This window comes from Lissotriton helveticus, chromosome 4_1 (assembly GCF_964261635.1).
Source record: "Lissotriton helveticus chromosome 4_1, aLisHel1.1, whole genome shotgun sequence".
In the NCBI taxonomy this organism is placed as follows: Eukaryota; Metazoa; Chordata; class Amphibia; order Caudata; family Salamandridae; genus Lissotriton; species Lissotriton helveticus.
This window is the reverse complement of record NC_136063.1, coordinates 1,762,214,193-1,762,240,975: the sequence shown is the minus strand read 5'-3', so window position 1 is coordinate 1,762,240,975 and position 26,783 is coordinate 1,762,214,193.

The window sequence follows — 26,783 nt, the reverse complement described above, 5'->3', positions numbered from 1 at the left end:
CAGTAAAAAGGGGATTATTCATTGGTGACACACACGTTTCAATAACTCCCTGATATTCCAATTGTTCAAGGATTTCTGAGACGGCCGCTTTAGCTTCACGCCGTATGGGATATTGAGGCTGAGCCTGCGGCTCAGACCGCAAAGGAATTTCGTGGCATGGGGACAATTTGTCCCAACCACATTGGTTGCGGTAGAGAGCCGGTGCAAGAGCACGAGCCCACTCTTCTGCAAAATGCTGCGCATGCTCAGTTGAGACAGTGTGCGCGAAACTGGGAAGGATTACCTCCTCCCCTCGCGGCGCTGCGAGCACAAAAGGTGGGGGCCAGTCAGCCTCGGAAAGCAAAATGTCGTACGTAGACGAAAGGTTCTCCCAAAATACCCCTCTGACAGTACGCTGTATGTCACCTTCAATTAACAGGACAATTTCAAAAAGTCTTTCAGGGGGAGCCAATCTCGTATCGGCTGTTTCTATAACAACAAAAACTTCAGTCGCTGTCACCCTCAGTAGTGGACGGAGCGCCTCTCTGACTATGGTAATCTCCGCCGCGCTGTCCAGCAAGGTCAGAGCCCACGTCAGATTCCGAAGCCGCGTTCTCACTATCTGTGGCATATCTATGCGCTGTTAAGGCCGCGACTTTCTTCTTCGCAAACTGCGGACGCTTAGGCGTAGAATCCTCCTGCTTCACTGCGCCGTCTGTCTGGCGGGACTGACCACGTCCTTGCTGGCCACCACGTCCACGTCCACCCCCTCCTCCACCACCGGTCTTCTGGGCCGATGTTTCCTGAAAGGAACGAGGAGAGCGTTGATCAGAACCCTGAAAACGATCAGGTGATTTAATCATCGCGCGATCGCGCAAATCATAAACTCTGTCTGCCGGCGCAGGAGCTTGTATAGCAGGAACAGAATCCTGAGTTTGCCTAGTCTGCTTCCCCTGTGTCTGTTTTTTAGGCCAATTCTGTTTTTTGGACTTGGGCTGGACATCTGTCACTGCAGATTGTCCCTGAGGTTGTTTTTTATCCTTCACTGGAAAATATTTCAGACCTCTACTTGTGCGGCCAATTGTCTTATAAGCGGCCACCACAATCTTTGCTAACTGGCGGGGTTTGTCGGCATCGGGCAGAGCAGCCAAAGCATTCGACACCTGAAAGTTAACTGCATCTCCTTTAACATTGGAGAGAATGAGATCACTTACAATCTCAAATGAACCACACAGGCGCATACCCAATTCAACCGCTGCCTCTGGACCGTGATCATTCTGAACACGTCTAATGATTTCAGGCAGGGCATTCATAGACGGGGTGCCGAAGCACCTCGTATAAACTGCCGCAAAAGTTTTTCCCCAGCTTTCACAGTCAGCAAGTTCAGGAGTAATATCCTTTGGTAGAGTAATCGTTAACATTCTATGTTTATCAGCAGGAGTAGAATTCGGAAAAACCGCCTCCAGTTGATCAAACTTCTCTGCTAGCCAGAATGGGAAGTCATCGTTGTCAACAGGACGCGCACCAAAAACCGAATTAACCATCACAGGATTGAGACGCATTCCGCCTCGTTCCATGGGAGCGGCCGCACCCCCCTGGGGACCACCAGGAAGATGTCGACCGATGTATTGCACTAAAGCACGAATCACGGAAATGGAAACAACATGTAGCCTGCGAATTTCTGCCAGGGTACAAGCCCCGTGATTCGGGTGCGGGGTAAAGCCACCCAACGCAGGCCAATTTGTACCTGGAATCGAGAGTGGACCTAACCTCGCAGCGGACAAAGAGTGGGGGAGGGCGCCATCAAACCAAACTCGATGCTGCCAATGATCAGTAGGTATTTCCAATGCCCTGTACGGCGTATATTCAGCCGGGACATCCGAGGCGGTGTAGGAGTGGAACAAACCAGAATTAGCGTCCACAGCCGGAAACGTAACCCAAGAGTAAAACAACTCGTAAGGAAACGCCGGATCTGCACATACCACGAAAATCACAGCCATCCCATCTACTGGGACTTGGTACGTCTGAAGATGGTTGCGTACCGCTACGCGACTATGCTGCGCAATAGCCACCGCCGCCATGTCAACACTGGAAACAAGAACACACAAAGAATACTTTGTAGCACAACTGGGTAGTAATTCAAAGAAACCGTTTGAGAAAGAATCAAGCTTGAATAAAGACCTATTTCAAAAAATAGGTAGGTTTCACCGACACCCCGTTTTCCGGAAACGGATGTGAAGGGGTTAAGGCATGAACGATAAACTACTCGAGTGTCATGATATAAGACCACCGAAACCGTTGGGCGCCATGTTGCAGGGTTTCTGTACTCACACAGAACTGTGCACAGAGGAGTGGAACCTCGGCAAATTAGGGTGTCCCAAAACTTACCTTAGCAACCAACTCACCCCTTACCGAGCTAGCTACAGTGTCTCATTGGACATATCAAACTCCCAATGTTTAGACAAACCAGAACATGAACTTACAGTACCTCAGGGTACGTGGAACTCATGAACACTCTTTTGTTATATTATCATTACAAACCAGAACATGGAGTAAAGAAGACACATGTGCATTTGAAATGTTTATTTACTAATGCCGTCTTCTCAGGCGCAGTATCTTAGATAATACAAGTATACTTATTATCAGTATCAAAATTATCAGCATAGTTACTAAGACATAAAAAGCGAATGGTGACAGCATGTTAACATGCTGTAATGAATAAGAGTTAACAACACTTATATCTCACCCTCCCTAACACATATATTATATTATTAGCTAAGAAGGTCTCTTTGGGTTGTTTTAGGGCGGGCCCATACCTTAGTGTCCTAGCATGAAGGAATCACATCAGCATACACCAGCTCTCTCTGCATGTGCACCGCATCAAGTGTGTTAACAATTCTCGTGCAAAGCAATATCAATCCCGCCTCAAGCCCAAGTTGGCAAAGGCTGCACTTGTGTTATGACTATGAAGGCGTGGAGATCAGACCTCATAACAATTCCATATCGTGTTGCTCCTGAAACTTCAGCACTCTCCGTGCAGACATGGTTTAACAAACAAAACTGATATCAGAGCAATAACATATTATTCTCACATACACCACGGCAAACCACTAGGTTGAAAGCTAAGTCAACAATTAAGGGTCGTGTGCAGAAGTTGCAAGAAAGGAAAAATGGCGTTTAAATCTCAAATGTACCTATGCTAACTTAACATGATATAAGGATATATAGGAGCTATACAACACCCCAGATATGTGGTGTTGTGTTGTCTAGTACGGGCAGTGGGGGTGCAGGTTCATTGGGTAGAAATAGTGCCTTCCTAGCTTCCAAATCAATGTTATTAAGTCTAGTTTTCTCAGTAAAAAAGGCAGCCAGATCATCACATGAGGGTGGGAGGTCTGATTTACTAAGCTGATCGGTTAGGGGCTAACACTGATTGTTTTTTAACCATTTCAAACAGTTTCTTGGGGCGATTCACCGATTTGTTGAGTTGGGATCTGAAAAACTCTGCCTTGGCTGTCTAGATTTGTTTGTTAAATGCATTTCTTGCTGCTCTAAGGTTTTTTAGATGGTCAGCAGATGAAGACGTTCCCCAGGAACGTTCTATGGCCCTTAGATTGCGACTTTCTCAATTTAGGTTGCCATTGAACCAAGGTTTAGACATTTTTGCAGGTGCATTTTTTGTTGGACTGGGGCCATAGAATCCATGATATTGGAAATAGAAGAGTTGTAGAAGTCGGTGAGAGCATGGACTTCAAATATGTCCGATTGGTGAGAGAGGGCCTCATTACAGCAGGTTGCTACGTCCGCTGTATTGATATATCTGGGGTCCCTTTTCCAGATCTTTGGGGGTTTTTTTTGTGCCTTACTCAGATAAACCTCTGAGTTGATATGGAAGGAAATGATGTGACGGTCCAACCAATCACATGGTATGATGGAATTCAATGAGATGGAATGACCTTTAGATATGATGAGGTCTAAAGTTTCCTCTTTAATGTGAGTAGGCTGGCCACAATGTTGAATCAGTTTGTGGTCATGTAAGAAGGAATTGAGGCATGAGACTGCTTGATCATTAGTGTTACCAGTGACGGTTAAAGTCCCCAAGGTAAATGTGGGACTGGACTGAGTCCAAATTGCTAGAGATGCTTTCCATTAATTGTTCAATGAAGGGGAGATTGTTGCCTGGGTGGTGATAGAATGTGTGTAGTTTGCAAACCAGATGATTGTTACTAGAAATGTTGAGACCAAGGTATTCGCACGTTACCGGCGAAGATGACTCTGAAAGGGAGACCACAAGCGTACTCCGATGTATACAAGTTAGGCCACCATCCAGCTTCTTAACTCTGTCAAGACTAATTATGTTGTAGGTGGGGGGCACGAAAAGGTCAAGAATTGGAGTGGATGAAGGGTTGAGCCAAGTTTCTGTGAGGATAATGATGTCTATCTCATTCTGTTGAATGAGTTTGAAGATCTCGGAGGCGTGTTTGCTAGCAAACCTACAATTGAGTAGTATGCATTTGAGTGGAGCCGGAGTATGGGTGGGAGGGGTCTGAGTGATGTTCACTCTCTTGAGGTTATCGTTGTTTATGATTCTGAAGTTGTGGTAGGGTTCTCTGTTAGGGTTAGAATGAATGGTTTGAATTATACCCTTCGAACTCGGGTTGAAGTCCGTGTTGGATGAATAAGACTTGAGAAGACTGTCGATTTCATTGGGCGTGAGACTGGACGTGCTTCTTGGGTGAGAGGTATTGGAACAGAATTGGAGATGATAGGTGACAGGGGATGGTCACGGGGAGCAGTGTCAGTGGCGTTGGCGGGGGCTCTGGGCCGGTACGAACTAGAGAGGAGGGGGCTTAACAAGGGGAGATATTCAGGTGAGAGGGTTTTCAACCCGTCGAGTTTGAGGGAGAGAAGGTGCAGCTGGAGGGAGATATTATCTTAGCGTGCCAACAAGTCTGGGTGTTGTGAAAGTGGAGGAAATTGAGTGTGGAGATCTGGAGAGGGTGGGTGACCAAGTGTGTTAGAGGGGTTCGAGGTGGTAATGGGGGATTGCCTGGGAGAAGGTATGTCCCTGAATATGAGCGTTTTTTCAGGAAGCATAGATCAGGAAGTTGATTGAGTGTGGAGAGCTGCAGAGGGGGTTGGGTGCCGATTAGTGTTAGAGGGGTCAGCGGTGATAATGGGAGGTTCTCTTGGGGGGTTGGTTACTGAGTTTTGGAGGTGTGCCAGGTAGTATTGATAAGGAGGTTGGAAATGGTGATACAGTCAATGGTCGCAAATTATGATTCGAATGTGATTCGAACAGTTCTGCAGCCTGAAGGGGCAATGCAAGGGTGGTGATAGAGGAGGGATGTGAATCTGAGGAGGGAATGGAAGCATTGATTGGACTGAACTTGAGGTGGTTAGTGTTGTATCTAGTTGCCCTGGGGTTGAATAGTTAGCTACCAAGCTTTTGATCTTCAAAAAGAGTTTATCGAACTGCTCTAGGTTTCGATTAGCAGTTTGAATGAGAACAATCCCATTGTTATAGATAGTAATGATGATATCTATTTTGTGGATCCGGGAGGGAGTGATAGCAAGACTAAATCAGTGGGGTGTTTTCCTTATCTGTTTGCACTGGAAAAATGATATGAGAGTTTTCCTCCATTGGGCTCTCTTAATCGTGAAGAAGATTAGGTCAGACATGGTGTTGCCATTGTACATACTGAAGTATGTATCTGATATAAGAGTTTCTGTTTGTTTTTTATTAAGCTGTGTTTGAATTCTTTGATGAACTCTTAGTGAGGTTAGGTGGATATGTGATCTTAAAGGCACTGACTCCAACTTTGGAAAGCGATCCTTCAGTCAGGCTGCTGCTGTTGACAGCCATGGTAAGAGTAAACCAAGGAGAAGAGAGATGGCAGGGACGATCCCGGTCACTCCAGCTTTGACAAGGGGAAATAATTACTAGAAAGTTCCCAGTAAACAAGAAACAAATCCAGCCACCATAACATTCAGTTGCTAGAAAGAGTGGCAAAGTCTTTCTAAGATGGCCACCAAGTATAACCAGGTTTGCTCCTCTCTTCTTAGTAGTCTTTTTTTTGCAGTCCTTGTTCTAGTTTAAGTCCCTTTTTTTGTTAGTCCTTTTTCTAGTTTTAGTGCACAATAAACAGCCAGAGACCTTTCTCCATGTCAAGGCCTTGGTTTACGGGCAAAGCTGCCATGCTGGTCTTCCCCTCCGGGCTACAGGATAGCCTCGATTTTGGAGATCAACAGTAGATAATAAGGGCTAAGTGAAACAAAATGGTGATCTACACCTCTGGCGTCAGGCTTCAGAAGAGCCCAGAGAATTCAGAGCAAATACCATAATTTATCTGTGTCTTTAAAGCAGGCACTCAACTGAGAGGAGAGTTAATGTTTCCACTAATTGATAGAGAACAGTCCATGTTATTAACTAGTAGGTGGGTAAATAAGGGCTGCAAGCCTCCGACTGAGGCAAATCTCCTGTGGCGTCAGGCTTAAGAGTGTTTCAGTAATGGTAGATCCGAAAAAGTTAACTGTATCTGTGCCTTCATAAGTGGAGAGCACTGCTGCGAAGAGAGTAAATGCAGCTGGGGCTGTTTCTTCGTGTGCGGTGCCTTTAAGAAGATATCGACCAGCCTCCATTCGGCGAACGCTGGATCCTATACGCTGCAGAGGCTCGCAGGATCACCCAAGCAGGCAGTTCTCCGTTTCCTCAGAGACACTAAATCGCCCATCGATCGGCAGACGATGTGCCGACATCGTCTGCATCTAGGAGGTCGTTCTCAGGGACAGGCACCCTGCCCCAGAGACGTGTCTCCGGAATCGACCCCCCGCGGGTGGCAGGCACTAAAACCTCTTGGGCAGCTATCAGGGACTTACCGGTGCCGTGAAAGTTGACTCCCGGCCTCGCTGCTCCGCTGATCAGGCTCCTGCTGTCAGTAGGCATGGGGGACCCAGCGAAAAGCTCCTGGACCAGTTCCCGCTCCCAGGGAGTCTGACCGATCTCCTTTGGTCGCCTCCAGCAGCCAGACCTAGCGCGGGCCCCCAAACGGTAGAGCCAGACCCAGTATCCAAGACCTGGACTCCTAGATGTCGCAACACTGCTGGGCCGTGCAGGGGTCTTGACCCGACAAACACCGGACAGCGCAGGTTCCCCGTCGTCGGCCAGCCGAGGTGAGTCGTCCGTCGCATAGCAGATGGAGGTAAGTGTTGTTTGATCAAAAGAACAACGGTTCAGTAGATATGGAGTGAGGATGGAACTCCAGGCGGTTAGCGATGGGTTATATGGGGATAATAACCAAATTGGTGATCCCCAACCTGGAGCTCACTAGGGGAGCTCCTGTCCAGGGGCCATCTTGCTCAATGTTAGGTAGACAACTATAACATAAAACAACAGTGTGTGGTTGTAACACTCTGGCATCTTGCCTAAGCTGCAAAGCATTGAGAGTCAGACACAAACCACTGAGCATTACGAAAGAGAAACAGTGGTCTAGTTGATAGTCTGTTTACATTAAAAATTGCATTTTGAAAATCAAAGACACAAACAGATGTCTATATTTATTTGAAAGACATTCACAAAATTCAAAAATAAAAGAGTAGGTCTTTTTGAGGAATAGGGCAATTGTCAGTCCGGATGGGAGTTACTGTCATCGCCTAACTGACTTTCAGTAAGAGCAGTCCCAGTTCTGAGTCTGCAGGAGATGAGCAGCATCTGCCTGGTGGAGAACTGGGCCTTATGGGCCCAGCGGCGCAGGGCACGCCTAATATCTCCGGTTTCACCTGCCTTGTCAGACAGAGACACAAGACACTCTGTTAGGCACAGAAAATCAAGTTTATTAGCTGCAGCTAAGCACAGTGGTCCTAGAAGTACACCAGTGGTAAATTCTCAGGAGACTGCCACTTAATTCCGTGGCGCACAATCTATTATAGCGTACAGATTTACAATGCCCACTCCCAAATATACAAAACTGACGAATAGGAATAATTCAAAAACAAGTTATCAAATGTCAAAAACATACCTTCTTTCAGACCCTGTGTGCTCTCCTCCCCTCAAGTTAATCAACATTAGTGCCCGTAATTCAATTTGCAGGTGGTAGAACATGTTTGAATGCTTCAAAGGATAGTTTATGTAACAAGAGAATACACGAAGAGAATAGCGAAGGCCAGTCAAATAAGATAAAGTCAGAAAGAATAGTGAGAGCCAAACAGTCAGTCGAGACAGGGATCAATCAGCCTAGACATGGATTAGTGGACTCGGCCAGTCCCTGACATCGGGTTCGTAAACAAGGGCAGGGGGGTTTAGTTCTTTAACAGACGAGACACGTAGCAGCTGAACCAAGCAAAAACACCGTGTCCGCCGTGCTGCCTGAGTGAGGCAACACAAAATGGCGGTTAGACACAAAATGGCGACTAGATACGAAGCGAAGCCGAAAGCTACGTAACCTCAGACCCTCCTTTTGCCATACTCAGGCAAAGCACAAAAGACTCATGCTAGTCTGAGTCAATGTCAATGGTCATGAGGTCGTTGAGTTGTTGCTGTAACATCATTCTAATATTCTCTGTTTTGGGTGACACTGGTTTTGGAACGCATACAGTGGCACAAAGTCCACAGATGGTTGGGCCACACTGTAAACAGAGGCAACAAGAAAAGATGATCGCTAGAATCGCTCCAAGGAAAGTTAATACTTTCCATCCCCATGTGGACAGCAGTCCCCAAAACCATCCCATCACAGACCAATCTCCAGTATCCTTATGAATGGATTCGGAGATGACATGTAGTTTTGAAATGGCTTGGTATACTGTAGGGGCATTATCCGGAACGTAAACACAGCAACTAGACCCAATTAATTTACAGACTCCTCCTCTATCTGCAAGGACGATGTCTAAAACCCTCCTGTTTTGTAAAGTCATAAGACGATCCGCCTGAAGTTCAACTGTGAGATTATTCAATGCTCCAGAAGTTACGTTTATGGTAGCATCGACCACACGGACTAGACATCTGATGTTTCTGCTATTTCCTATTGCACCCCAAAAAGGAAAGAACCCTTTCAGAAAATCTCCTCCCTCTTGTCCAGCTGTGTCTTCAGGATTGATAGCCCCTCTACTATATCTCTTTCTGTGGTGATCTGCAGGAGCAGTATATGTCGGCGGAAGAAGGAAAGCTATATAACATGTTCCCGAGTAATATGTGGGAAGCCATGTATAGGCTCTGTCATGGCAGATAAAATATGTACCTTGAGATGGTACCAACGGTGAAGAAACAGAGGGTGTGTAAACATATGTATAGGAGCAATTACTCTTTTCCTGCCTGTTTTTAGTATTCTGACCATTTATTTGTAAACACAAATTACCTTCATGAGGTATAGTCCAAATCGGTGAAGATCTTTTCCGTTTAATCTTGTCAGTAAGGCGAGTGATATAGCGCGTCACATTTCACCCATCATATGCTTGCTTCTCATCCTTGGGAATTTTACTAATGTCAGCTATTTTTGCCATTGTTACTATTCCCTTTATCAAAGGACCATGGCTAAAATCTACTCCACCATCATAGGATCCACCAGGAGGATATCGAAGTTGATTCTGGTATGCATTAGAAAACATAGCCAGATAAGCCCAAGCAGAACCTTCATATGAAAATGGGAGAACTAGATACGGCATCCCTCTCTCTGTATTGTGGGGCATGAGCCCACAGACCCAACAGTCAGTTGTATTTACTACCAATTGGTGCTGATGTAACAATTGGATGAATGAGTTGTTGAGATATTCCGTTCACCTCATCTGCTCATGGTCTGGAAGTGCATAGAATTTGGGCAGGGAAATAGTGGTAGAAGAAATCAAAGAGACAGAAGTAGGGGCAGGCGCTGGCTGCATAATGTGTACGATCCATCCTGCACATGCTAAAAAACTGCATAAACTTACTAATATGCATAATGCTACGCCACAACGACTAAACAATAATTTGTTATAATAGTTTCTTTTCATCACTTTAATATCACCCCCCCCCATTTCATTATCCATTACTCTAAAGGCGTTGCTCACGATAATCTTCCTTAATCACTTGGCTGTGATTGTTAGCCGTCCTATGACACTGCAAGTCCTGTTGACCTAGTCACTATTCAGGTCACAGCCTAAGACTCCTACCGTGACCCTGAAACTTGATGGATAAATGGAAAAAGGAATTTCAATAAACAAATTTATAAAACACAAAGTTCAATTGTCCTTGGTCAATCTTTGTCGTAGGTTGTACCGCGTCTCGCCAGGTACAGTTTGGTCTTGAAACAAAGTATTTGGATCTGACGTATTCAGACGCAAGTGCGATGGTACAGCTTCCTGCAAAACGCGTCGTCTTCTTTTTCAGAATTTGTCCAGTCCAGGTGTGCACTACTGAATGGTACAAATCTGGGTACCTTTTCGCATTCACTGTCGCCAACACCTTCTCATACCCATTGGTCATAAGGTAAAGGTAATGGTACCCTTTTGCAGTGCACACCGTGGATCCAGTTCTTTTTCCCCACGACCTTCACTGCTGTACGAGTGGTTAGTAAGACTTGTCTCGGCGGCCCCCAACGAGGTTCCAAGTTCTTTTTCCTCTGGAAGTTCTTCAAACAAACCCAGTCCCCAGGTTGGATGGAGTGTCCTGGATCTGAGGAGGCCTACGGCAAAGTGTTTTGGACCTGTTGACGAATAGCACATAATTTAGTGGTAAAGTCATGCAGATAGTCAACCAACAATGGGTACAGAATGTCCGAGTATGCCTTGGGTCGGGGGACTCCCCAAACATTGGCTGGGCGTCCAAAAACAATTTCGTATGGACTAAGCCCCAAACGAGAATGAACTGTCGTTCTTGTTGAAAGGAGTGCCAAAGGCAAGGCATCAGGCCAGGAAAGGCCTGCCCTGGCCTGTATCTTTGCCAGTTTAAGCTTGAGGGTGCCATTATAGCACTCTACCAAACCCGCTGACTGAGGGTGGTTTGCCGCATGGAGTTTTTGTCTAATACCAAGACCCACACACACCTTCTGCATAATTTGGCCTACAAATTCACTCCCATTGTCACTCCAGACAATGCACGGCAAACCAAACCTCGGGAAAAATTCCTTCAAAAGAACTTTGGCAGTGGACAAAGCAGTATTGTCTTTTAGGGGGTAGGCCTCTATCCATCTGGAAAAGGCACAAACCACCACCAAAACATACTTGAGGTTGTTAAAACGTTCCATATGAATATAGTCTATCTGTAAGACCTCAAAGGGATACATAGGGGGAGCAAAATGAACTGCCGGAGTTGGTGTTCCCTTTCCTGGATTGTGCATCAAACAGACAATACAATGCTTCACTACATTTTCTGCAAATTTGGGGATACCTTCATTCTGCCATACTGGAGCCAAAAGTTTACATATACCCCTTGCATTGATATGGGCTGGTCCATGTGCCGTAGTAACTACAGGAAGTACATACGCATCTGGTAACAACCATCGCTGATGCTCCGATAATTCCGTCCAACATCCCATCGTATCCAACATTCCCGTACTCTCTTTCCACTTACTCAATTCTTTCTCAGTCGCTTCCTTCTGAATCAGTTTCACGCTTTCTACTGTGCCTTCACACACACCTCCTTCTGCAACCCATCTTGCGGGGCCCGCAACATACATGTGACTTTCAACATTTTTTGCTGTTTCCTTTGCTACTTAATCCGCAAATGCATTCCCTTGACCCACATCATCAGTGATCCTCTTATGTGCACTGCACTTCACAATCGCTACTTGAGCAGGCAAAACAAGTGATTCAAGAAGGTCAGTTACCAACTGACCATGCTGTATTTTAGTGCCGTGGGAGGTAAAGAATCCTTTTTCTCTCCACAAACGGCCAAAACTGTGAGCAATGCCAAAAGCACATTGGCTGTCTGTATAAATGGTCACTCTCTTGCCTTTCGCCAACACACATGCTCTTGTTAATGCAATTAACTCTGCAGCTTGCGCTGAATTCTGTGTAATGCGTGCAGATTCTACTATTGTATGCAAAGTTGTAACAGCATAAGCTGCTGTCGTCTCACCATTAGGAAGCTTAAAACAAGATCCATCTACCCACAGAGTTCCATCCGGATCCGCAAGTGGTGTATCTTTTAAATCAACCCGACCTTTAGTTTCTTCCTCTGTGCGAAGAAAACAATCATGCTGGTCTTGTACATTTTTCTCATCTAAAACAGGTAACAATGTTGCTGGGTTCAAAACATTACATCTCTTGATATGAATGTGACTAGCTAAAAGCGTCAACTCATATCCAGACAAACGAGCACTTGTTAAATGCTGTGTCTTTGTTCTGTTCAAAAGGGTATCTACTGCATGTGGCACCATAACATTAAGAGTATGATCTAACACTAATCCAGCAGATTGACGAATGGAAATCGCCGCTGCTGCTGTTGCTCTGAGACAACCAGGCAATGCCTTAGCTACTGTATCCAAAGTAGCCGAAAAATAGGCACATGGCCTTTGTTTGTCTCCAAATTGTTGTGTCAGAACTGACAACACGCAACCTTCTCTCTCATGGACATAGAGTGAGAAAGGTTTACTATAGTCTGCAGTACCCAACACCGGAGCAGAACACAAAGCAGTACGTGAATCAGAAAAACTCTTCTGACATTCATCAGTCCAAGGAAGAGATTGGGGTGTGTCTTTCAAGGTAAGTGCCAACAAAGGTTTGGCCAATAAAGAGAAATTCGGGATCCATTGTCTACAATAAGAGGTAATACCTAAGAAAGCACGTACCTCTCTTTGTGTGGTTGGCACAGACATTCGTGCAATTGCATGGATACGTTCTGGGGTCAATCGCCTTCCCTCCTTTGACAAGAGATGACCTAAATAGGTAACCTCATGGCAACAATATTGTAACTTAGAAGGTGACACTTTATGATGTAAGTCAGACAAATGACGCAAAAGCGAAACAGTCGCTTTTTTACAAACATCTTCGGAATCGGCAGCCACTAACAAATCATCCACATATTGTATAAGAGTGGCACCTGGAGGCAAAGAAAAGGTGTCAAGCTGAGATTTCAAAGCCTGACTATAGATGGAGGGACTCTCACAATAGCCTTGAGGTGCACGCTTAAATCGGAAGCTTCGGCCTCCGAGGGAGAAACCAAAGAGATCCCTACTCTCCTCAGCAATAGGAATGCTAAAGAAAGCATTTTTGAGATCAATAACCGAAAACCAAGCTGCCAAAGCAGGGATCATAGTGAGCAAAGCAGTAATATCCGGGACAACAGGAAACTGAGGGACAACAATTTTGTTGACCTCCCGGAAATCAAATACAAAACGATACACAGGTGGCTGAGAAGGATCAGTACGTTTAAGAACAGGCAAAACAGGACTATTGCAAACATTTCCCCTGGTATCCTCAACCACGCCCTTCTGAACCAAGTCGAAAACAATCGCCAACAAAGCTCTCTCACCATCATTAGAGATCTTGTATTGAGGAATGCGTGGCAACTTAACATCAGGCTTAACAGTAATCACATAAGGTGGAATGTGAGCAAACCAACATCATTCGGACCCGTAGCCCAAAGCGTAACAGGAAGTGAACCCAATTCGAATGGCAGCTGGTCTTTAGATACATACATAGGAGAAGTCAATTTGTCACCCAAAGTAAGATGTACACCAGAGGGGGAACAATACAATGTAGCATGTAAACGTTTTAAGAAATCCAAACCCAATAAATTCTCTCCGCAACCCGTCGTCAAAAGAAGCGGAGCTTCTAAATTATACGGACCAATAGAAATGGGCAAAGGACAAGAAATAGGGTTACTAACTGGGGCGCCAGAGAATCCTACGGAAACATTCGTTAAGCCAGACAAAGGTGCCCCAGGGAGTTTGGAATGTATAATAGAACTTCTCATTGCACCAGTATCCAAAAGAAATGGTTCTGTAACACCCAATGCTACAACATCAACATAAGGTCCATTCTGATCCACTGGAACTGATACGACTCCCTTACTTTCTATATGACTGTCCTAGCTAGTGTGAAAATCAGGACTTTCACTCTCTACATAATAATCGTCATTATAATATTGCGCAGACTGAGATTTCTGCTGATCAAAATAATTCATAGTATTCTGCGAAGGTAAGGAACGCTGTTCTTGAGACACCGCACCTCGCCCTCTACCTCTAGGTGCTTGTTGATACCAACACGACCTCGTGGCACAGATTGTCCACCAGTACGTTGTAGTAAAACCGGACAATTAATCTTAAAATTACCTTCCTCTTTACAGTAGGTGCATTGATTAGGACCCAACTGCGATCGCGGAACGAACTGTGTAGGTTTCTGCAATAACCTTTGAAACTGGGAAGGCTGTTGCAATTGGTGTTGATCAGAACGAGGGGGATAAGCCTGTTGCAAAAGAATCTTCATTTTCAATTCTTTAGTCTTTTTCTCTGCTTTTTCCTTTTCTTCCTTATCCCTATTCTCATAATACTGAGCAGTAGCTAATATTTGGGCAGTCGACGAAATAGCCCATGAACTCTCTGATTGTTTCAATTTATGTGATAGTTCTGGAAGCAAATTAAAGACAAATTTATCTACAAATAATCGCTGTCCACCTTCAGTACTCATATCCTGACCACTATGGTCGATGAAAGTTTCTTCGAAACGGGTAAAGAAATCGGAGAAACTTTCATCTGTCTTTTGCTTGCATGCCGCTAACTTATCCCAGTTAACGCGTACAGCAGGCATCATTGTTTTCATGAGAGCTATTATTCTACCAGGTAATTCCGTGATCAAATCATCGGGTTTGGCACCACCTATTTGTCCTGCATCCACGGCTACTATTGCAGCCCAAGCACCACCTAAAGCTTGATCATGATCTTCTCTACGAATTTTAGCCGATGTAGCCTGTGGGACTACATTGCCCATCAGTAAATCAATATCTGCCAAATTCATGATACATGCATCAACAGTCTGAGACAACGCTGTATACTACCCAGCAGGATTCTTACGAGGGTCCGGTAAGGACTGTTTAAGTGCCAACACTTCCGATCTTTTCCAAGGATCATGTACCCATATAGCTGAAAATGAGCTGGAATAGCTGGATTAGCACCTGCTTGAGGAACTTCATCTCTCCATATTGGAGGAACTTCTCGCATAGGATATTGTTTTATTCTACGGCGAACCGCAGGATCAGGTTCAAAAGAATCTTGAGAGAAAAAGGAAGACCTAAAAGTAACAAGCTTTCGAACAGCATGCTCTACATCAGGACCCGCAATAAGTCCCTTATCAAATGTATCCTTGATCTCAAACAAACCCTGTGGAGGTAAATCCAAATCCGTATCTCCCCATGCTTTGATAAGAGTATTACACATAACATTAAAGACATATCTCTGCGTAGGCGCATTCCATTGAAGAAAGGTGTCTAAGATATCACGCACACTATACTGTAGACTACTCATAATCCAATTACGAGCGAGAGAATCTAACTTAGTCTGTTCTTCTAGATCTGGAATCTGACTACGAGATTGCCTTCGAGATGAAGCAGGAGAAAAAGAAAGAGACCCAAGAAACGGTGACAAGAGACCAGAGACAGTATTAAATAATTGTTGTCGAGCTGTAGGTGAATCCGATACTAGAACAGGAGACAATGTATTCTGTACGGTAGGAGAAGAGCTAGTAGCGAGAGAAACTAACCGCAAGGAAGACTGAGGCATAGAAAACTGAGGAACAGAAGCCGGTGGCAAAGGGGGCGGAAGTGGAATAACCGGGAGAGGCAACTGTGCAGGAACCGGAAGAACTGGATTAGCAGCAGGTTGTAATGGGGGTGCATTAGAATCTAATACATAAGGTGAAGATAATGTCAATAGATGGGACATGAAAGGATTCTCGTCAGGACCTTTACTCTTTGAGGAAGAAGGCAACACAGGATAACACCTATCTATTGCCATACGATGCTGTCCTTCTGAAACTTCAATCAGCTGATCAGTCTCATAATTTTTTAACTGTTGGGCAGCCTGTAATATCGTCATATATTGTATTTTTTTAATCTTTTTTAGCTTGTTTAATTTCTTTCTGTTTGGCTTCCTTACGCCAGAGGCGGAAAGAGTCAAACATTGCCAGCCAGGCTTTTCTTTTAAACAGAATTGCTTCCAAATTATTTAATATGTCAGGCTCAAAGCTACCATTTTGTGGCCACTGTAAAACACCATCTTTTTTCGTGTACCAGATCCATGTGTCATTAAAGATAATAGGACCAAGACCATGCTTCGAATAGAGCTCATAAGTGGGAGTTCCAACCGGAGGAATCAGACAAGAATCCTCTAGCCGAGAATCCCTAGAACAACCAAAACAACAAAATGTCCTAAACTTACTAAATCCAGGCATTTCGTAACGAACTGGATTTATTCCAAACGTCAAGAGGTTTGAAGACAATATAGTCACAGCACAAACGTACTTACCCCTTGGCTTCGATTAGTGCACTACTCGAATAACAAAAACAAAACAAAGAGTGGGCGCTACCGACGAATACTTAACTAAATATTTTCTTCCGCCAACAGATGTCCGTCTAACGTCTCGCGATACCAATCATCACCAGAGGGCCAAGGCAGGGCGACAGTCAGGGCAGCAGTCGTCAGCAGCCGTCGGAAAGGAGTAGCCGCGCTTCAAAAGACTTTCGTTCCACTTCGACATACAGGGGTCGCTCACGTGGTTCGCGAATCCTCCAGAATTTTCTTGCGAAGCTCCTCACGATCTTCGAGCTGAACCACTACCACTGAAGTCGCCCACACATTGGGCACCAATTGGAGAACTGGGCCTTATGGGTACAGCGGCGCAGGGCACGCCTAATATCTCCGGGTTCACCTGCCTTTTCAGACAGAGACACGAGACACTCTGTTAGGCGTAGAAAAACTAGTTTATTAGCTGCAGCTAAGCACAGTGGTCCTAGAAGTACACCAGTGGTAAATTCTCAGGAGACTGCCACTTAATTCCGTGGTGCACAATCTATTATAGCGTACAGATTTACAATGCCCACTCCCAAATATACAAAACTGACGAATAGGAATAGTTCGAAAACAAGTTATCGAATGTCAAAAACACACCCTTCTTTCAAACCCCGTGTGCTCTCCTCACCTCAAGTTAATCAACACTAGTGCCCATAATTCAATTTGCAGGTGGTAGAACATGTCTGAATGCTTCAAAGGATAGTTTATGTAACAAGAGAATACACGAAGAGAATAGCGAAGGCCAGTCAAATAAGATAAAGTCAGAAAGAATAGTGAGAGCCAAACAGTCAGTCGAGACAGGGATCAATCAGCCTAGACATGGATTAGTGGACTCGGCCAGTCCCTGACATCGGGTTCGTAAACAAGGGTAGGGCGGTTTACTTCTTTAACAGACGAGACACGTAGCAGCTGAACCAAGCAAAAACACCGTGTCCGCCGTGCTGCCTGAGTGAGGCAACACAAAATGGCGGTTAGACACAAAATGGCGACTAGATATGAAGCAAAGCCGAAAGCTACGTAACCTCAATGGGGCATGATGTGTCTCAGCTGGCCAAGTAAATAGAAAGAGGTAAATAATCTTTTGAGGTACAATTAATTTGTTCCTTTATGGAACTAGAAACTGAGTTACCGATAGCACTCATATGTCCTTTTTGTCAGAAGACAGATTGTTTCACCTTACCACACTTATTTCCTAATGAACGTGCCTGAACCAGATTAGCTTGAATGTGTTCACAATGTGCATAAAAACATGAAAACCTACAGAATTTTATGTCTAACAATTTGTTCACTTTGTGATAGAGGGGACATTTGAGTTGAGTTTTTGGTTGAGGGGGTGTGAGCACTACTCAAACAACAATCACAATCCTTGTCAGTGTGAACCTCACAAGACACAAAATCAACTTGTGCTTAATCCTCTAGCAGCTTGGCAAAAAAGCAGTCAGGTTTAAGTTAGAGGCAATGAGTGAAGTATGTATGCAACACTCAAACAGTAATAAATAAAATCACATGACAAACCCCACACCAATCTAGAAAAACGGAGTGCATTTTAATAAATAAAATGATATCAGATCAACAAAAAATCATATCAGTAGAACAGGAGATTTGAAGTTTCAAAATTTTAGGTGCACATGTTCTCCAAAATTACCAAAGCACCAACGGTATTAATTTGGTCACACCGGACTGAGAAAAAGTCACAAGTTCAAGACTACCATGATGGAGCACGGGCCGGGTACCCGACCAAATTGAGTCTGCTCTATAGTGTATTTCAGTGTACCTGGTCTGAGATACAAGGTCGTGCATCAAAATGCATGGTACTGCTTCGATTCCACTGAGACTGCTGGTCAGAAGCTGCGTGGTTCTGCAATGCGAGAACCTGCATTGAGTTACATTAAGCTGGGTCAGTTCTGACTGAACTTTCATTTGGGCAAGGAGAAACATACTCTGCTGCCATTCAGGGGTTCGGGCCTATGGTGCCCCTCTTGGAGATCAGGAAGCATCCAGCAGAAGCCATCAGCAGAGTTCTGGCATTGAGTTACGTTAGTCTTAGGTGCTTCAATTGTGACAGAAGACACTGGAGCATTGGCTGGCAGCTGGCTGCACTCCTGCCAGCTTAAAGCTGTTTTTGGAAGTGCTGCCATTGCTGACTGAGCTGCAGGTTACCTAGATTTTTCAAATTGACTTTGACAATAGAAAGAATTTGCAAGGGTGTAGAGTGTAAATGACACTAGACAGAACTTGATGGGGGCCTCCTTGCAAAATACATTTCAAAGTCCAAACCCCCAATAGTTTAGAGGTGGAAATAGTCTTTCAATTGTGGTTGGAAATGTTAACAGTTTAATTCTAAATATGGCTTTTTGTCTTAACAAAAGTATCAAAATAATGCGGACTGTTGAACTGATTTACAAAGCATCTTCTGTGAATGTATATGCAAGTGCCAAGATCTGTGGTTCACTTTCCTGGTGCAGGTGTGTGCACGAATTCATTATTCTAAAACCAAACGCATATGTTTATTTCAGAAAAGAAAAGGCCGGTAGTTGTCCTGGACAAACAGATCTGCTTGATGAAAGACAGAACATATCTGGAGGAAGTACAGTCTATCAGGGCCCAAACGCAAACTAGGGGCCAGATGTAGGTAGCCCAATACCGGTCGGTAACGGCCGAAAATACCGATTTTCGGCCGTTACCGACCGGTATTGAGCATTTGAGATATAGGAGAGTGAAAATCGTCAGATACGGTAAATTTACCGATTCGGTAAAGTTACCGAATCGGTAAAGTTACCGAATCGGAAAATATTCCAAATCGGTAAAAATACTGATTCGCAACGGTTTGCGATTCGGTAAATATACCGAATCGGTAAATTTACCGAATCGGTAAATAAGAAGTTGAAAAAATGAAGTTTGAGATGTAGGGAAGCTCTTAAATACCGAATTTGCTTTAAATTCGGTATTTAAGAGTCGGTATTTACCATGGATTGAAATCAGGTGGTAACAAGGTCAGCCTATTAAAAAGGACCCAAAATGCATTTTTTTTTCTCACTATGGCCGCATTCTATGTCATTGCAAGACGGCTACGGCTACAGGAGGAAGGAGAGAGGGAATGGGAGAGACAGGAGCAGATCTACAGACAGAGGATCACCTTGTTCATGCTCACAGAGGCAGAGATACTCCAGAGGTACAGGTTGGACCCAGTCACCATCTTGGACCTCATCAGGGACCTCCAACCACTGTTGGAGCACACTACCCCAAGGGCACACGCCATTCCACCCCACGTGCAGGTGCTGTGCAGCCTACACCTGCTTACGTGTGGGAGCTACCAGAGTGTGGTTGCTGCATTGGGGGGGGGGGGTGACCCAGAGCAGCCTGTCACGCTTTTTCCACAAATTCATAGATGCCATGTTACAGAGGATGGACCATTATATATCATTCCCTGCAACCCATGCTGAACTGCTCCAAAAAAATCAGACTTTTATCAGGTGGCGCGTTTCCCCAACATCATTGGCTGCATTGATGGCACACACATTCCCATTTTTCCCCCTGTTGCCACAGAATACATATATAGGAATAGAAAGTCCACCCACACCATCAATGTGCAGGTGATTTGCAATGCCAAGTGCACCATCACAAAATTTCCTGGGAGTACCCACGACTCCTACATATTTCAAAACAGCGGTATATAAGCACGGCTGACAGCAGGGGAATTTGGTGAAGGATACCTGCTAGGTAAGACACAGTGTACGACCCCATTAACACCTATTGCAGAAAGATGTACATGTATGCATGTGAGTAATGTACTCCCATTTCCTTTTAGGAGACAGTGCATATGCCCTCCGCTCCTTCATACTCACCCGCTACCTCAACCCCTCAACAGCCAGTCAAAGGAGATATAACAGGGCCCACAGGAGCACAAGAAATATTGTGGAGCGTACCTTTGGTATTTGGAAGAGCAGGTTCAGGTGCCTGCATAGGAGGGGAGGTGCCCGGCAGTATACCCCCATCACCTGCTGTAAAATCATTGCTGCCTGTGCCATGTTGCATAACCTTGCTGTGAAGAAGGGCACAGAGGTGGAGTTGTCAGACTTTGAGGATCATGACGACGAGGTTGCTATGCCTGAAACACAACCTGCTGGAGTGTCAACACCAAGTGATGGCAGATACAGACGTGAGGATATTACACGCAACTATTTCTGAGTAAGTAATGAGACTGAGACCTATGTTGAAAGCACGAAAATGTGTTTAATTTTGTATATATCTAGGTATGTTAAAGAACAAAAGTGCACCAGTAAGCATTTCACTGCAATGCTCACAGTGAGTAAACACACACAGACAGGTGTTGAATGGACCCACCGTAGTTGAATATTGTCACTACGTAGGTTTCAAAGGCACAAATGTGCAACACAAACTTTCTAATTTCTCAATTGTATGTCCAATGGCAGTAGCCCATACTATTAACTGTTCATTTGTGGCCATGCTTCGTACTGCCAGATGTATGTGGCTCACTCTGTTCACTGGGTGTTTGGCCTGTAGCCTCACCTTGTCCCCTGCTGCTCCTCCTTGTCTCTACAACAAGGGGGCTTGCCATGCTGCTCCTACTGGTGCTACCTTCACTCTCCGGCACGTCAATAGCAGCAGTTTGTGCAGTTTGAGCATTAATTAGAGCCTCTAGCACACCGGTCATTCCGGCTATGCCCCTTGTCAGGTGATTGCTGTTTTGAGTCAAGACCTCCTGACTGTACATGCTACGCCTGCATAGCAGGGATGTGGCTGTGGCCAGGCGGTGAATTGCTTTGTTAGTTCTCTGTGCACGCTGCTTCTCCCTGCGCCTTGATGTTATTTCTGAGTCCAGTTTTGTGCACAGTTGCTGCATGTTTTGGGTCATGTCATGTATCCCTGTAGCCATGTTCTTGTTTACTTCCACCAGTTCCCTGATGCCCTTACCAATTTCCTTCATGTTGATATTGAGGTTGCGCATTTGTTGTTGACAGGACATGATGCCCTTACCATGCATCCTCTGAATCTTGACCATGGATCCCTCCAGGCCTTCGAAGACACTGGACCCCTCCCCATGTGCACCTACACTCCTTCCTTGTACTGTGCGGCGTCTAGTGGTACTAGGGACAGGCTCTGCGCTGGGCTGCAGTGTGGCAGAGATGTCAGCTCCAGGCAAGTTGTGTTAGTCTTCACCCACCATTTCACCAGCAGCTGTCTCCATTTCCATCAGTGGGGGAACGACATGTCTCCTGCTAGGTTGTGCTACAGGGGTTTCAATATCCAGTGATGTTGGCATTTCTGGTGACGATAATAATAGTGGGGGCTGTGAAGGTCTTGGGGATGCCTGCATTTCTTCAGTGATGTCAGTTCTTGGGAAGGTGGCTGCCCACTCGGTACACCTGTGTCCTGTGATGCACTGGGACCTGGTTCATGACTTTCATCCCTCTCGGGTGCCGTGCCTTCTGCCTCCTGTGACTGCCTTCTGGATGTGTGACCTGTGGACATATGAGCGCATATCAGCTAGGTGCAAATGTCTCACAGCCACTACAATTAAAACCTTGGAAATTGCACGTATTACATGCTGCCTGCCCTTCATTATGTCTGCAATCATTTGCCTAACGTGGTGGTTACTGTGCTGTATGACATGGTCTTTCATTAACTGACTACATGTACCATGATGCATTGCTACTGTTTGGCGCAGACACACTGGGACTGGGGTAACTTAGCTTCAAGGGGTGAGGGAAGGATGAGGGTGTGAGGGGGAATGCTGTGCATGCATCTTACCTTTTCTACTTGCAGCTTTGGCCGAGCTGTCCACTTCTCCCAGTCCGCAGACGCTTTCAGGCTCCAAGGTTGTGACCACCATCTCCTCCAGGTCAGTGAGGGGGGGTGCTGTGTTCTTTCCTCCAACTGTTTGCGAGACCTGTTTGTGGTGGTCTGCAAAAATTTTTTTGTGAGGCTCCTCAGGTCATAAAACCTCTTTTTCAAATCTTCTGTGACTCTGGTGGTCACTCCCACTGCATTGATTTTGTCAAGGATATCATGCCAAATCTTCCTTTTTGCAGATTCAGGCACAGAGAGGGACTGCCTTCCAAAAAGTTTGTGGTGCACCTTTACCACCTCCTCCACAAGGACCTGGAGCTCCATGCTGCTGAATTTGAGCTTTCTTTTTCTTTCTGTCGGCTCTGTGTCTTTGCTGCTTGACATGTTTAAGGTTTTAAACTGCACTCCGTCTGCTGCTGCTCCCAGTCTCTCTGCTCCACCTGCCTCTCCAGAACCTTTTAATTAGTTGCAGCTGCCTGTGTAGCCACTTCCTGGTAGGGAGAGGGAGGGTGGTTGCACCTGATTGGCTGTTGTCTTAAGTTTTACTTTTGCTTGCTTTCCGATTCGGTATTTACCGAATCGGTATTTACCGAATCGGTATTTCCCATTCATTCCTATGGGCCTTTTGGCCCATAGGGATGAATGGGAAAAGGCCCATAGGGATGAATGGGAAATACCGATTCGGTAAATACCGATTCGGTAAATACCGATTCGGTAATTTCAAAAGTCCGATACCGAATTTTACCGAATCGGTAAAAAATACAGATTTTTTCCCCTAAATCTCATTTACCGATTTTTGAATACCGAATCGGTAACATTTGGTATTTAAGAATCTGTAAATGACATTTACCTACATCTGGCCCTAGATTTGCAATGAGCTATCAGAATTCTTATGCTGTTTGGAAATTATATCGGCCATTTTGAAATTGTCAGACATAAAATTCCTCAATATTCACATTGTTTGTGCAAGGCAATTTAGATTCTTAAGTGCTGCAGCCAGGATCCTGGTCCCAAAACTTGTAGAGAATGCTTGTTGTCCTTGGTAACCATGCATGCTTAACACAGGAAAGGTGTAAATAATGTTTGGAAACCAATTTGATATTTTCAAACACTAATTTTGAATTACATTTTTTTAGAGTTTTATGTAGCTCGAACAAGACCTGAGACATCGGGTATCAGAGCGCTTTACATGAGCCCCAGTTTCGTTACAGATGAACACAGGGCCGGCTTTAGCACCGGTGGCACCCTGGGCGACAATGTTTGTTGGCGCCCCCCCCAATGACCACCGCTGCCACAGATTTTCTCACTACCACCATTTAACAGTGCCCCTCAAGTCTCGATAACCAGTCTCTCAGATTCATTTAGTTTTATAGCGCCACTCATACCAGTGTGAAGTGTCATAGCACTTTACATCATACACACATTTAACAGAGACAATCGCACATTTAAATCAGTGTATAGGATATGTTACATAAGGCAGAGGATTACACGATGTCGGTATCAAATGTCATCCATACTGGTAGGTAGCAAAGTTTAGGTCTGGAAAAGCACAAATTCTGAATTTAAAACATAACACTAATAGTTAGGGGTTCTCTTTAATAATAATAATAATAATAATAATATTAATAATAATAATAATACATGTCTACCCAAATTAACGCTTTTTGCAAGATTAGGTTAAGGAAAGACCAGGCAAAAAATCATGTCGGTCTAATATACACCTTGCAGTTTGCATTCACCTCTTTGATGACAGTTAATAGCTCATTGTTCTATATTTGAATTTTAACTTGCAAGTAACTAAAAGATCTCTCTGACAAAAGCAGTAACCCATTGACCTATTGACATTATATGCACTTCGTGATCTGCATTGCACATATTCCTAATAGCAGCCATATTAACCTGCTTCCGTAGCAGGAGTCAAACTTCCTCTCTCTTCTCCAAGAAGAACATTCATCACAGGAGTAATATTGACATTTTTATTGATGTCTGAAAATTGCTGGAGACACAGAACGGGGAAGCCATAATATATTTGCAAAAAGGGCGCCCCCACCCCCAAGTTAACGCCCGGTGTGGTGGCACCGATCGCACCGCCTTAGAGCTGGCCCTGGATGAGCACATTCGTTTTTGTCAGGCACTGGGAGATTAAGTGATTAGCCCAGAAGCACAGGATGTTGAGCGTTGTTGCCGAGACTCGAACCCGGTACCCCAGGTCCGAGGTCAACCATTCTAGCTGTAAGGCTACATCCTCTCTCCAATTGTTGCACATTACTGCTCCTGTTTTACATGAGGAAACATAATGGGTCCTCTTCACTTTAAAAGACTGTTGAAATATTCACAATATGCAGATTGGGCTCAATTCACAAATGTAAACTTAAACGTGTGGCCTAAACCAAGCCCAAATGACTATGTTTATGACTTCACGAATTCACAATAGTCATTTAGGAGTACTATCTTTATCTCCGCACTCGGACGGAGATCATCCCAAAGTGCAGAGATAAAGATAGTACAAGTAAATGCCCTTTATGAATTCACAAAGGTAAACTTAGACGCTTGCTGTAAACTTAGACCAAACTTCTAAGTTTAGACCATGCATCTAAGTTTAACTTTGTGAATCAGGTCCCATATTTAAAGTAGTCGTCGGTAATCAGCCAAGAGGTTAATTGGTATCATTGCAAGCTATATAATTCTTATGAATGTTTTGTATATTACAATTTTAATCCTTTGCGTGCGTCGGCCGGCCGGTATGCAGATCGGCCTTATTTTTTTGGGCCCATCTGCGCCTAAGGGGAGCAGAACCCATTAGACACCAGGGATTGTGTTTGTGTTGTTGGGGAGCGGCCCCCTGGGGCAAGTGTCACTCCCCTTTATGGGGTGAATATTGTGGCCGTTTCTGCCCTCTTTGGGGGCAGATCGGCCATATTTTTTCAGGCCCATCTGCCCCCAAGGAGGGCAAAAGCCACTAGACACCAGGTTTTTTCTAAATGTTGGTGTTGGAAGTGACCCTTTGGGCAAGGGTTTCTCCCCCTTATGAGGGTGACAATTTTGGATATTTCTGCCCCCCCTTGGGGGAAGATTGGCCTTATGCTTTTAGGCCCACCTATGCCCCCTGCTTGGCTGGTGGATTGTGTATGAACTAGCGCATTATTTGCATGTGTGATTGTAATGTTTTATTTCTCCTTTTTATTTTAGAGCAAAGCTTTTGGTTCTTGTTTGCAGTTTCGGCAGTGGTAGATCTGCAGTTTTGCATATTTGCATTTATTTGGTAAGAAAAACATTTTGGTTGTGTTTACTCCAAATGAATATTATTGGCATGCATTAATTTATTTTTTGTAAGTGGTTTCACAATAGCAGCATATTTTTTTAGTTTTCTAAGCATGAAATTCTTTGCGATGTGTTTTGCGTTGTCTTATGTGTAATTTTATTTATTTTTCTTTTTTAGTTGTTGGTCCTTACTGTTTCTGTGCAGTGTAGGTGGTGGTGAATCTAGCTGCTTCTGGCAAGTGAGTGGAATAGTTTTGGAGTATATAGGTCTTTGTGATAAAGCCACATTTTGTTTATTTCTCATTTTACAAAGTGTTTATTGTTGTTGACTTGTTTGACAAGGTACCTTTATTAGTAAGGAATATGGCTAGCCGTAGAATTACTGCTCAGCAGGTGGTTGATATGCTTTTGAATCTTCCTCTGTGTAGGATTATGAGGCTGACAGTGCATCTGAGGGAGAGGAGGGAGTGCAAAATTCTGGCAGTGAATTTTCTGTCCACGATGAATCCTCTGATGATGAAGCTACTCTCAGTGCAGATGAAGCTACTCTCAAGGCGGATGAAGTGCCTGTTTTAAAGGAGGACACTGATGTGTGGATGGTGCAGCAAGAGACATCGGGATTGCAGCCTGGGGCTGCAAGGCTTCCTACTGGAAATGCCCGACTCTGGGTTGATCTAAACATGGTGCAGCCGGTGTTACCTGCCTTTAGTGGGGATACAGGGTGTAAAGTGGATTGTTTTTTGCCTGTGCCAGTTTTTCAGTTGTTTATGGGTGATGTATTTTTGGATGAGATTGTTGAGCAGACTAATTTGTATGCTTAACAGTTTTTGAGGGACAACAGTGCCAGACTCTAGAGCTACCCGATGGACCCCCACAAATCTGAATGAGATTCATATTGGTCTACCAGTACCTTGATGGCAACGGCCATATTTTTCTTGAAATTATGAGTCGTGATCAGTATTTTCTTTTGCTTCAGATGCAGCATTTTGTTGATGATGCTTTGGCCACAAGATCACCTTGACTGTGACTGGCTTTTAAGATTTGGCCCATTCTTGATCACTTTCCAGATCGATTTTCAGAGATCTATGCTCCAGGGAAAGAAGTAGCTGTTGATGAGTCTTTGGTCCTGTTCAAGGGCCATTTGGTTTTAGGCAGTACATTCCATGAAAGAGGGCACGTTATGGAATTAAGATGTATATGCTGTATGAGAGTGGGACAGGATAAGTCTATAATTGTCGGGTTTACACTGGTAGGGCA